We start from the raw sequence: 12457 nt of genomic DNA, 5'->3' as shown, positions 1-12457 counted from the left end.
TAAACAATCAAGTTCTTCAGGGTTTGCTTTTTCATTCAGAAGAGACTCCGGTTTGCAAACTTCAAATTCTTGTTAATAGTGCAACACAACGTAAAATCCACCAAAAGCTTTTCATTTAAGCAAACACGGATGATAATTTATTCCTCTAAGTGGTAAGAGAATGTAACAAGCCAGGCATCTGTGCAAAAACTTTCCATACCCCCTCAAGCCCTATCACTCTATCTGGAACTCCATCTTCTAGTCCTAACTAAATCTTCAATTATTCCCAGAACGGATGAAACCTTAAATCCACATCAGCTTTTAACATCTGCTGAGTCTTAACTATACAGGAACCAGAACGAAATTCCTGTGTGTCACCTGCCGGCAGGATTACAATTTAAATCAGACCCACAGTATATGAAAATACAGGTCACACTTTTCCCTTGGTCAATACAGACATTAGCCAGATGACAGAAGGAGATGTTATGCTCCTTCCGTGCTACGTACAGCCAAATTGCCTCAATATCCATTTAAACAACTGTATGATTCTTATTCTAAAAGTTCTTAACTATGGAAAATATATCTTACACTCTAAAAGAAACTTAGGGGCATTATCAAAATCAGTTCCCCTATGTAACACTGATCCAAACAACATCTAATTTGTATTTTGGGCTCAGTGATTTAAATTGATCTTCAGAAGTATACTTTTTAGACAAACTTAACCAGCATATTCCAAAACGAGAAACACACAACCGAACCAAAACAACCTGGTTGTATGAAAATGTCTGTAATAAATTTTTTAACTCCGAAAGACGCACAGTAACAACGGGTGTGACGCACAGACTGGACTGTATCAGTGCTCTGGCGAGCTCATCAAAACTGCAAATTCTCAGGCTCTTGCCTAGATTTACTGAACCAGCAGCTCTGAGGGCGAACCCTGGGAATCTGTGTTTTAACAATACCCTCCAGGTGGTTCTTATGCACTAGTCTCAGTAAAAATATGAAGAAGTGTAGGAGAGAAAGGAACCCCCGCACAATGTTGGTGGGAATGCAAACTGGTACAGCTACTATGGAAAACAGTAGAGAGGTCCTCGAAAAATTAAAAATGCAAATTCCAGGGTGCCTGGGTGGTTCAGTTGGTTGAGCAGCTGACTTTGGCTCAGGTCATGATCCTGGACTTCCAGGACTGAGTCCCACATCAGGCTCCCAGCTCCTTAGGGAGTCTGCTTCTCCCTCTGACCTTCTCCTCTCTCATGTTCTCTCTCACTCATTCTCTCTCAAATAAATAAATAAAATCTTTAAAAAAAAATGCAAATTCTATATAGTCCAGTAATTCCACAACAGAGTATTTACGAAAACACTAATTCAAAAATATATATGAACCCCTATGCTTTATGTTTATTGAAGCTTTGTTTATAATAGCCAAGATATAAAGCAATCCAAGTGCCTATCCATGGATAAATAGATACACACAATGGAATACACACACACACACACAACGGAATATTATTCACACAATGGAATATTACTCAGCCATTTAAAAAAAGGATGCGATCTTGCCATTCGTGACAACATGGATGGACCTAGAGGGTATTATGCTTAGAGAAGGAAATTAAACAAAGATAAAGACCATATGATTTCACTTATATGTGGAATCTGGGAAACAAATGAACATAAAGCAGAAACAGATCCGTAAATACAGAGAACAAACTGATGGTTGTCAGAGGGAAGATGGCTTGGGGGAACTGGCAACATGGGTGCAGGGGAATGGAAGACACAGGCTTCAGTTATGCAGGGAGGAAGTCAGGGGGATAAAAGATACAGCACAGGGAATACAGCCAACGCTACTGTAATAGCCTTGCGTGGTGACAGAAGATGGCTACACTTGTGGTGAGCACAGCGTAAAGTATACACTTGTTGCTATGTTGTACACCTGAAACTGGTATAACATTGTCTGCCAACTACACTTCAATAAAAAGAATCATAATAAAACAGGAATTGGGATACCGGCATACCAGACAAGACTTGATAACATGAAATAGATTTTTTACATCCAGAATGTTCAGAGGACCAAAAAAAATTGCCACCAGCATAAACCCTATATTCATCTCTGCTCATTGCTGACTTCTGAGTCGATGAGGACTTGGAAACTTGTATATGGATGGAGTCAACTGCTTGTACGTTCATGTCTGTTTATGTTATGGTTCAGAAATATTTGCACATCAAACCAGAAACTGAGTTTACACTTGGGATCACGAGTCCTTTGTAAATGTGAAGAGAGTAAATTTGGAATCCAATGTCTTGAAGACACAGAGTTTTCTAGGAATTCTGCCAGTCCTTTTTCTCAGGGTGACTTTAACTTTCAGACTTGAGGAGTATATTTTCCTACTCTGATGAATACTTCCGTACAATGATTAGTGTACTTTGTTCGAGCATATATCAGGACAATCAGGACAAGCTGACTTTTCCCCTGCTCTCAAGAACACTGGAGCTTGCCGCTCCATCCTAACGGGTTACCCAATATGCTAGGCCAGTATCAACAGCCAGGCTTACTGGTACTCTGCTCCCCCTACTCACCTACGAAGGACGTGGGGCTGCTGTGTTCCAAACATCGCCCTTTTCCTTTTAAATAACACAGAAACCTTTCAAGTAAGCTACACACCTCTGACTTAGGATTCCCAGGAGGACACCCTTAGCTACAGGCTTATTTCTAGGCCTTTAGAATCAAATTAGACTACCCCATCAGACACCTATTCGTGCAAACGTTAATTTCAAGTGTATTTAAATGCCTCGTCATCTTGCTTTTGCTCATCACATCAGGCAGAGTGGCTTCCACTGTGCAATCACAATAATGAATAAACATGGGGTGCTTATAAAGGACTCGGGAACCACAAAACTGATCAATTGTTAATTCTACAAAGTGACTAAACGTGCCTTCTTTTGCAATGACTCCATTAAGCTGTGTTTTGTGTGGGAAAGATGCCCGTGTCCTCTGCCTACGGTCTCTGTAAAATAAAAATGCAATCATCCCTCAGATCCTACCTAAGGCTTATCTTGATCTCAATGATTTCCTTGCACTGTCTACACTCACCGCTACCCACCCCACCCCCAACGAGAAGCGAACATTGGCATGGCATTCTAAACACCATGAGCCGCATAGTTGTTAATCGCCAGAGGATTTGAGGCAGCACTAATATTAACAGCCCAAATAACCATCGTGTATGGCTACCAGCCGCTTAGTATTTTGATCAAACACTGATTTCACAGTGAGTGTGGTCCACGGGAGCTCCATATCTCAATCAAATTCCTTAGTGTGGCAGGATGAGGACTTTGAGGTCTTTTCCTTGCCATGAACATATTTGTTATTTATCTCTCATCCCCCACCACACCTGGGCTGTGCACCTGAAACGTTCATACAATCTTTCTTGAACTGGAAGAATGAACGATCGAGTGGGAGCTTTGGCTCTCCCACACCACCTGGGCTCACACTGTGGTTCCTGCCACAAGCCACCTGTGTGGTCCCTATCCAGTGTCCTTCACTTTCCTGGTATACAGAAAGGAGATGATGGCTCTTTCCACCGTCCAAGGGTTGGGGGATGCTTAAATGAGATAGTGCATAAAAATGTTTAGACCAGTAAAGGGATACAGCCTCTATGGAACACTGTACAATGGTTCCTCAAAACATGAAGCATGGAATTACCATATGATCGTACTTCCATTTCTGAGCTCATACCCAGAAGAACCACAAACAGAGGCTCAAGAAGATATCCGGACACCCACGTGCATATTCGCAGTAGCCGAAAGGAAGCAGCCACCCACCTCGAGAGACGAATGGATAAACAAAATGGGATTTACACGTGCAATGGGCTGTTTCCCAGCCTTAAAAGAGAATGGAACTCTGACACACATTGCAACATGGATAAACCTTGAAGACACTATGCAACGTGAAATAAGCTAGTCCCCAAAAGGAAAAATACCGTATGATTCTCCTTCAGCGAGGTACTTGGAGCAGTTACATTCTTAGAGATAGAAAGAGAATTGGCTGCTAGGAGCTGAGAGGAGGGAGTAGGGGAGCTGCTGTTTAATGGGCACAGAGTTTCGGTTTTAGAGGACAAACAAGAGTTCTGGGGATGGAGGATGGGGAAGGCTACACAAAACATGAACACTTAATGCCGCCGGACAACACACTTAAAAAAATGGTGAAGTAGCAGGCACCCCGCAGGCTCAGTCGGTAGAGCACGTGATTCTTGGTCTTGAGGTTGTGAGTTCAAGCCCCATGTTGGGCACAGAGATAACTTAAAAATAAAATCTTAATAAAAATTTTAAAAATAGGGTTACATAAACTTATGATATTTGCAATTTAGTGCAATTTTTTAAAACACTTAGGGTAGAGATGTCTGTGGCTCAGTCAGTTGGGTGTTTGCTTTCAGTTCAAGTCATGAACCCAGGGTCCTGGGATCGAGTCCCACATCAGGCTCCCTGCTCAGGGGGGGAGCCTGCTTCTCCCTCTACCTCTGCCTGCTACTCAACCTACTTGTGCTCTCTCTCTTTCTTGCTCTCTCTGTCAAATAAATTAATTAATTAAAAAAATACTTAGCATAGGACTGTATGGGTGGCACAATCAGTTGAGGGACTGACTCTTGGTTTTGGGTCAGATCCCGATCTCGGTGTCATGAGATCAGGCCCCAGGTCAGGTTCAGTGCTCAGGAGGGAGTCTACTTGAGGATTTTCTCCCCCCTTCTTCCTTTGCCTCTCCCCCATGTGCTTTCTATCTCTCAATTAAATAAATCTTTAAAAAATAAAAAGCAGATAAAATAGCGCAGTACCCAGCAACATTCTTATTCAACAAATGATAGCTACTGTAGCTACGATGATTTTTTTCAAAGGTTAACAAAGCAAATATTTAACAAGGATTCCCTCATGTGAAAATGGTAAATACTTGCAGAAAACTTTAATGAAACAGACATTTGCTATCTAACATCCAATTCCATTTCAATGCCTCCTTGCCCACTGCCGCCCACCCCAACCCCCACTGATACTAAGCAGCCTTATTGGGGATGTTTAAATCTTAACCAGTTCATTCCCCAAAGGCCCCCGGCTGAGGTGAGTGGAAATTCCGCACACAAAAAGAACCGGACATGTACCAGGGCCAGACTCCTAGCCATCCCCCAGCTTGCTTAATGGAGCTCCACGCTCCTAAGGGGATCCAACAGTCTGCAAAGAGCAGGACAGAGTGTGGAGAAGATGCGAGTTTTTTCCTGGGAGGACTGGACCCATGGTAACCAATTTTACGGCTCTTTTGATTCATGTCCGCGGATGTGTGTGTGCGTGTGTGTATGTGCGTGTGTGTGTGCGTGTGTGTGTGTGTGTGTGTGTGTGGTTGAGAACGAATTAATCCAAAAATATAGATGAAGAAAGCTGGGTCTCGGATGTGAAGCCGGGTTGCATAATCACTTCTGAAAGCAGAGAAAAGGTAACAGATGTTTACATTACAATCTGGCTGCTTCTGGAAGAGCTGCCAAATGATTTAAATAGCAACGGAGATTGCAGGCCCCAGTGAATTGTTAGCCCCACTGATATGTGTAGAGAATTCACCCCAATAATACATGTTGCGATGGCCTTAATTAAATGCCCCGCTGTATAAAATATGTCTGGCTTTCAAATTGCTTAAAATCTCAAACCGGACACCAATAATAAAACATCAAACTGAAGGATGTATTCCAGCACTGACATTATGAAACTTGCTGTCTTTGGCAAAAAGCAATGCATTACAAAGAAAACTCAAGGCTGCTTTTTAACTTTGGGTGTTTTTATGACCAGCAGGAAGATGCATTTTTAAATAGAAAAACATACAGCCACGAAAAAGAATGGCCTAGAACTCTCTTCACCCAATTGTCATCCTTCCCAGAATGGCTCCAGAGAGTATCTGAGTCTCACTGGAGTGCAGGTTAATGGCCACACCCCATAGAAAGTCTTCATAATAGGGGGTTTCACCTAATCGCATGGTCAGGGGCTGACCTCAGAGATGCCAGACTCCTTCCCCAGCCATGGGTTCACCAAAGGCCTTCCCATGGCCCTTTGCCCAGTAAACTAAGCAGTACAGATTATATGATCTATGACCCCATTTCTCTAAAATGATTTGGTCTCAACATCTCTCTGTGGATGAAAGGCAGAAGGAGGGAATTGGAAATATATGTACTGAAATATGAAAAAGTATTCTCGCGATGGCAGAACTGGGTACATTTTTTCACTTTCCTTTTTATACTCTTTTACAGGGCTTGACTTTTCTACCCCACATATGCATTTTCTTTATAAATTAAAGAAATCAAATAGAAAAGACATCTTCAAAGATGCCTTTGAAGGAATCTGGGGACGTTGGGTAAGCCATTTCACTGGTCTGGGCCCCAAAAGTCAGCCTGGATCCAAGTTTCTCCACCTCAGCACGAATGACATTTTGCGCCCCAGAATTCTTTGCTGTGGGAGCTGCCTTATGCCTTAGTGTAAGTCTAGCAGCACCCCTGTTCTCTACACCCTAAACCTAATTCCACCCCACGCTGTGACAACCAAAAATGTCTCCAGATGTTGGCAAAGGTCCCCTACACAGCCAAACTGCCCCCAGTTGAAAACCATTGTCCTAGAAGGTCTGTAAGTTTCTTCCTTGTTGGAAACCTTCTATGATTATTTTAAATACTGTGCCTAAAGTCCAAGTTGGAGGCCCAGTGTTCTACTCTGGAAGACCAAAATCTCATCAGTATTTTCAGGATTCACGAGGCAAAAGATGAAATAAAATTGAATAAAATAAAGAAACGAAACTGTGAATTTTCAGAGAAGACTTTGGGACATGTGGCATAGATATGAAACAGAGAGTTTAAGCAGATGCAATAGTCATTTAAAAACTAATAATAACTCGGGTTTTGGACAGTTCCACCTTTAGTTAAGACAAGTGAAATGCTGCAGAAATGTTCAACGGTCTTTCTAGTTTGAAATAAACTCAGGACAGAAAAAATACAACAAATCAAAAAACCCACATAGGTTATTTCTTCTCTGTAATACTGTATTTTTATTTTTAAAAAAAGAAGCCTAGTGTTTTCTCTTTATAAGAAATGCAAGGGCATTTTTCTAAAAGAGATATTCTATTCTCCACTAACAATACTATAAACAGTCTTACGAAAGGAGACAAATTAGCAACATCTTTACTACCTGTCTATCTTTCTAAATATAGTATCTTGTTTTTATTTGTCATTTCATTAACATTTCATTAACAAAAACTCCCTAATATCTGACACTCCCAGACTTTTGAATTAAAATCATCTATGCCCACGTTAATGACTTGCTACTGTAAGATCCTGACATCTTTTGAATTAAAAACAGTGACAAAGAAAGATTCAACACGGTTTTTGATTCATGACTCTTTGGACATCCATAGTTCATTCATAGAGAGAAAGCCATTTATTAACCAGGATGTTTCATCAACGTCAACATTCTATACCTGACACACACTAAGAGCTCAACAAAGGCAGGGCACCATTAGCAGGACTCACAACCAAGCCAGAAAACAGTTTTATTCCAAATTACCAGTTTGGTTTAACAGCAACTGAAAATTACAAGGTATGACAGAGGAGACAGATCACACAATAAATTAATATTCTGAGCTCTCAAACCTTCTATCATGCCTCATCTTCATTTTAACGTTTGTGTCTTTCCGCATGCCCAAATAGGGCCAAACTGAGTCACCCAAACCACCCTCTTCCACTGCCACCGCCCCTAGAAGTGTGTCTTTTGTAATTGCAAATACTAGGACAGCTACTAGGAAGCAGCCCAAGGCTAGCTGATGCATACGGTTGTCAAATCCCTGAGCTGGGTTCAACCGCCTAATATTCTAACTGATCCCTGATAGGAAGAGAGGGGGACACGGTCCTGCTCTGCAGACACAGCTGAAATGAGGGGTCCTTCGAGCATCCGAACACCACTCTGCAGGCCCTTATCAGAAACGTCGGGAAAGGGCACGGGGCTAGAAGTTAGGATCCCAGTTCTTTTTACAAGGTAATGGGCTGAAGTCATAACACCTTCTACCCCTGATCTTTTAGAATACTGAACTCCTGAGGTGCTCTCCAGATTTAAAATTCTGTGAGTCTTTGAGTCTTTAAACCTGATTATGCAATTAAACTTATGTTTAAACACATACACACACACACACACACACACACAGGGGTCCTTTTCACTGACTTTATGGAAGAAAATGATTTAGCTTGACTAACAACTATAAAACACAAAGAGTTAACTTTGTGATAGGGAGCCAAAGTTCATTCTTTTCTTGTGGGGGAGTTGCCAGAGATCACGAACTGTGTGGGCTATTATTACGAAGTATAACTCAAGCTTATTTCTGTAAGTAAGGACTGTTAGGAAGGATGGGAGCTTTTTCTAATAATGTTTTCAAAACAAATAGCTATGACGTGATTAATTGGTCAAGATCCCTCCGCCAATCCCCCTGTGGACGTCTTTTCCTCTCGCTGGTCCCTCACCCTCAATCCTGGATCTCTCTAATGAATTAGGAGGAAGTCAGTCCATTGTAGGATCTACGACTGGCTCTGGGACTTGGAAGTCATTTTGCTAATTTATTTATTTATTTATCCTGCACCTGATGAAACGCCCCCATGTAAACAAATAAATCCATCAACTAGATGTTCCATCTATCTTGAGACCAAAAACAAAACCTCAAAAGACTAGACCATTTACTCTGACATCTCTCCATATTTGTAAAGAAATAGAGCCAAAATGTAGCGTAAAAAACTCCCAAAGCAGAAGGAGGCATAAGGGGGAAACATACTTCTGCAAATTCTAAGGAGATCTATAAACTGCAATCTGAGAATTTTATTAAGCTAAGCTTCTTAGTATAGAAATCCCTAACACTCTCCAACTGGGCAGCTAATTGAGAGTTAGAAAGAGCCAAAATGACTTCCCTCTTTCTCTTATTCATCACAGGCAATATAGAACCCTTGCTCAACATGATAATGTGACTCTTGTCAATGCATGTTCAAATCAGATAGAGGATTGGCTCATGATGATGTCATCCCCGTGGGTTAATCCCCAGTGAATGCAGTTTCAATATCATATGCATCAACATGTCATTTACATAACAAAGTATTATATTAAGTGTAACAATAAATGAGCTGTGCAGATAAAAGCAGCTATTAGAGAAAGGCTATGTGCCACTGAAAAGGAGTCAGGGGGACAAAGACTTTTTTTTAGACTAAATGGAACTAGGTCATCAAACAATACACCTCTCTAAAAAAAAGCAAAAAATGAATATTGAAATACAAGTGACCTAGAACATTCTAGTACTAGAGATATGGAAATGTTGCCTCCAATGAAGTAATTAAGTAGAGATATTTGTAGGGTTTGTATGTGTGTTTGGGAGACAAGTTTAAAAAAAATTAAAGACATTGAAAAATAAGCAAACTAGCAGCGATTGCTTTTCTGGGAATAACAACTTTCTTATCTTTAAGAGGGAAAATTGGCCAAGTCAGATTGTGACTTAAAACCCTGTAATAAATTTTAAAGTGTTAAAGGGTAGTTAAAATGGCACAGAGGGAAGACAGAAAAGTCACGCAAAGCAGAACAATGAGCAGAACTGAGGGAGGAAGCCTTGAAACACAGCTTTATGAGATTATTGATCAAGAAATGTCCACACATACAAAGAGAGCTGCTTGCACAAATGAGCAAAGCCAACTCACACGGTCAGTTTGGGAGGACCTAAGTCATCATTCATTAGTCACGATGATTCTGAAAACTGTTCTCCTGCTGCCTTATTAAGATCTGTATTTCCAGTTCAAAGGAAGTATTAGGCTTGTGCACTGATTTATAACTACAAACTTAGCAGGAACGCTTGTCACTGTTAACCCGCAGCGAAGTGTTGAAGAATTTTTTAAGTCCTACATCTGCTCAAGAATGACCAAGTGGTAAAACACTGATTACATTGTGATTGGGCAGGTGTGGTTGTCTGGGTGTGCAGGTGGGATTTTCAGGTCGGTGCCCGTAATCCTTCTAGCAAGGATATTAGAGAAAGAAGCCCACCAAGGCTTTTAACACGCCCATCCCCGCACACGGGGATCGCCTGTCACATCACATCAACCTTGCCGGCCTTGGAGGGACGGCCATAGAAAAGTTGAAGGGGAAAAGAGTACAAGGATGCAGATGCTTCACCAAAGGGGGTACTTAAATCCCGGCTAGGGATCTGGAGGGATGTGAGCCCATGCGTAGTTCTCAGTGAGTCCATGAACCTGTGAATGTACATCTTCCCGGGGGCTGAATTATAGCTTGGCTAAAGCTCTCAGTGGCGTCCGTGGAACCCCCAGACGTCAAATGATACTGATTCAGGAGAAAAACGCACCAGTGGTACCGCTCTGGCTTTAGCTGCCCCACTAAGTGCAGGACACCAGACTTTCCACCTCCCATCTTTCCCAAGCCATGAGTTCAGGATTAAAGATGCTCTCCTTTCCAGGAGCGGATTGTCAAGGCAAATGAGGCAAGAGAGGGTCTGAAGAAGAAGGGAAGCAACATAGACCCTCCCGCCTGATGGACAAATCCGAGGTGCCTCAAGGGGGAAGAGACGGAACTTCCAGACTGGCTCTAGTTTTCTACGTGGGCGGGAAGCTTAGCGCTTCAACTGAAAAGACGTGCCCCGGGTGCACGCAGCGTCCTTCCAGCAAGAGCTCCGCAACCAGGGCTTCGGGTGTAGGCTAAAGTGGTTCCCCTAAGGGCCAGGGTCAGACCCAAGGGATGAAGCCCCAAGGCCGGCTTCTCCAAAACAACCGCTCACCCCGAGTTCACGCTCCCCGCCCCCATACTGATACGGATCCATTGAGAGGCCCCTCTGGCCGCCAAGGAGCTCCCCGGGGGATCCGTGAGAGGTACATACGAACCCCGAAGTTGGCAGCACCCGCTGCCCGGCGTCAGCCACGCATCCCCACTTAGGAACGCCGCTTCCAACTTCGGGGTGCACGCCAACTACCGCACAGGAGGTCACCCCCGTTCAAGAGCGTCGGGATGAGGGGGCTGCCCGGAGCCAAGTCAGTGGCAGCCACCTGCCACGAGACAGAGACTGAGTACTGGGTCGGCGCCACCCCAACCCCGTCTTCCCAACCCCTCTTCCGCCCTTCCAACCCTTCTGACCTGACTAGAGCCGCGGCCAAGTCGGGCTGGCGCGTCCAGGACGAGGCTCGGATCTCTGCACAGGAGCCGCGGAGGAGGCTCACCGGGCCACCTCCCCGCGGGCGCCCCGAGAGTGGCCCATCACCCCCGCAGGCTCACTGTGAAAGTTCTCAGGTCTCTCCGAAGACACGTCGGCAACTGCCGCAGAAAAGCAGCGGCTGCAGAAGCGCAGGTGCCACTCCACTCCCGGAGTCCGGCTGCAGCCGCACGCGGGGTCGGTGCGCCCCGTCCGGGCCGCGCGCCGCGAGCAGTGCGGGGCCGAGCCCGCGGGCGGGCGCGCCGGCCGGGAGGGGCCGGGCCCACCGCGGGCCGCGCTGATTGGCCGGGCCGCCCGGCCCCTGCCCCCGCCCGGCCCGGTGGTCCACGTGGGCCGGCCCTCTTCCCTCCCCGCACCTGGGGCTCGGTCACCCTCCCCCACCCCCCGCCCCCGCTCGGCTCCCAGCGCCTCTCCCGAGCGCCTCGCTGTGGCCAGCGCTCCGCAGGCAGGTGCCAGGGAAAGGTATTCTTTCCGAATACCGGAGAGCCGCCGGAGCCTTGCAGAAGGGAGTGGAATTTTTGGTTCGGCTCCGGATGAAAAACGATCCGCACGCCGCGTGTCTCCATCCGAAGACCCCAAACAGTTTGCAAACGGGCTTCGTTGGCCGCCCTGAGCGTAACACAGGCATAACTAATCCGGCTTCTTATATAACTTGCTTGTATGGGAGAGGAGGGAAATCCGCACACAGGTCAATGCTGAAATACTTTCTCATTTTAAAAAGTAAGAAAGTACAGCTACGACTTCTTTGATTCGCACTCCGTGCTAAACCCTCTTCCCGTGCCCCTTCTCTGAGTGAAGTAATTCGTGACATTTAAATAGTATTTTTTTACAGAGAATACCTCGTTTGATCTCCTTTTTATAGATAAGAAAACTGAGGCACAAAGACACTAATTTACTGATCAGTAAGCCGAGGTAACTGTGTGTAATTTGAACCCAGCAAGGCCGGTTGCAGAATCCACTTTCTTTAATATTCAGTGCAATCTACAAGGGGCACCACCGGAGACTTTGTTAGAAATGCAGACTTTGAGATCTCACCCTGGAATCAGACACTTCATTTTAACAAGATCCCCGAGTGGTTAGTATATGCATAAAGTTTGAGAAGCATTGCTCTCTATACCACTACACTGTTCACTGTTCATGGTTTGCCTTACAATTTTTTGATCTTTTAACTCTGCATTGATATAAAATAATGCGTCATCCTGCCCCAGCTGCGCTCCAGAGTCTAGTTGC

At 44.3% G+C, this 12457-nt stretch overlaps 1 protein-coding gene across 2 annotated transcripts in view; it reads right to left on the bottom strand.

Annotated features, from left to right (window-relative positions):
• The window catches only part of TAFA4 (TAFA chemokine like family member 4), a 184732-nt gene extending 173290 nt beyond the window's left edge, over positions 1-11442 (bottom strand). For both annotated transcript variants that reach the window (XM_082691333.1, XM_082691334.1), the window contains exon 1: positions 11152-11442. The gene's annotated coding sequence lies outside the window, so the exon portion shown is untranslated. The remainder of the gene's footprint in view (positions 1-11151) is intronic.
• Positions 11443-12457: the final 1015 nt, after the last annotated feature.

The sequence above is a fragment of the Mustela nivalis genome (assembly GCF_964662115.1).
Source record: "Mustela nivalis genome assembly, chromosome: 1".
In the NCBI taxonomy this organism is placed as follows: Eukaryota; Metazoa; Chordata; class Mammalia; order Carnivora; family Mustelidae; genus Mustela; species Mustela nivalis.
This window is presented reverse-complemented; position numbering and strand designations above follow the sequence as displayed.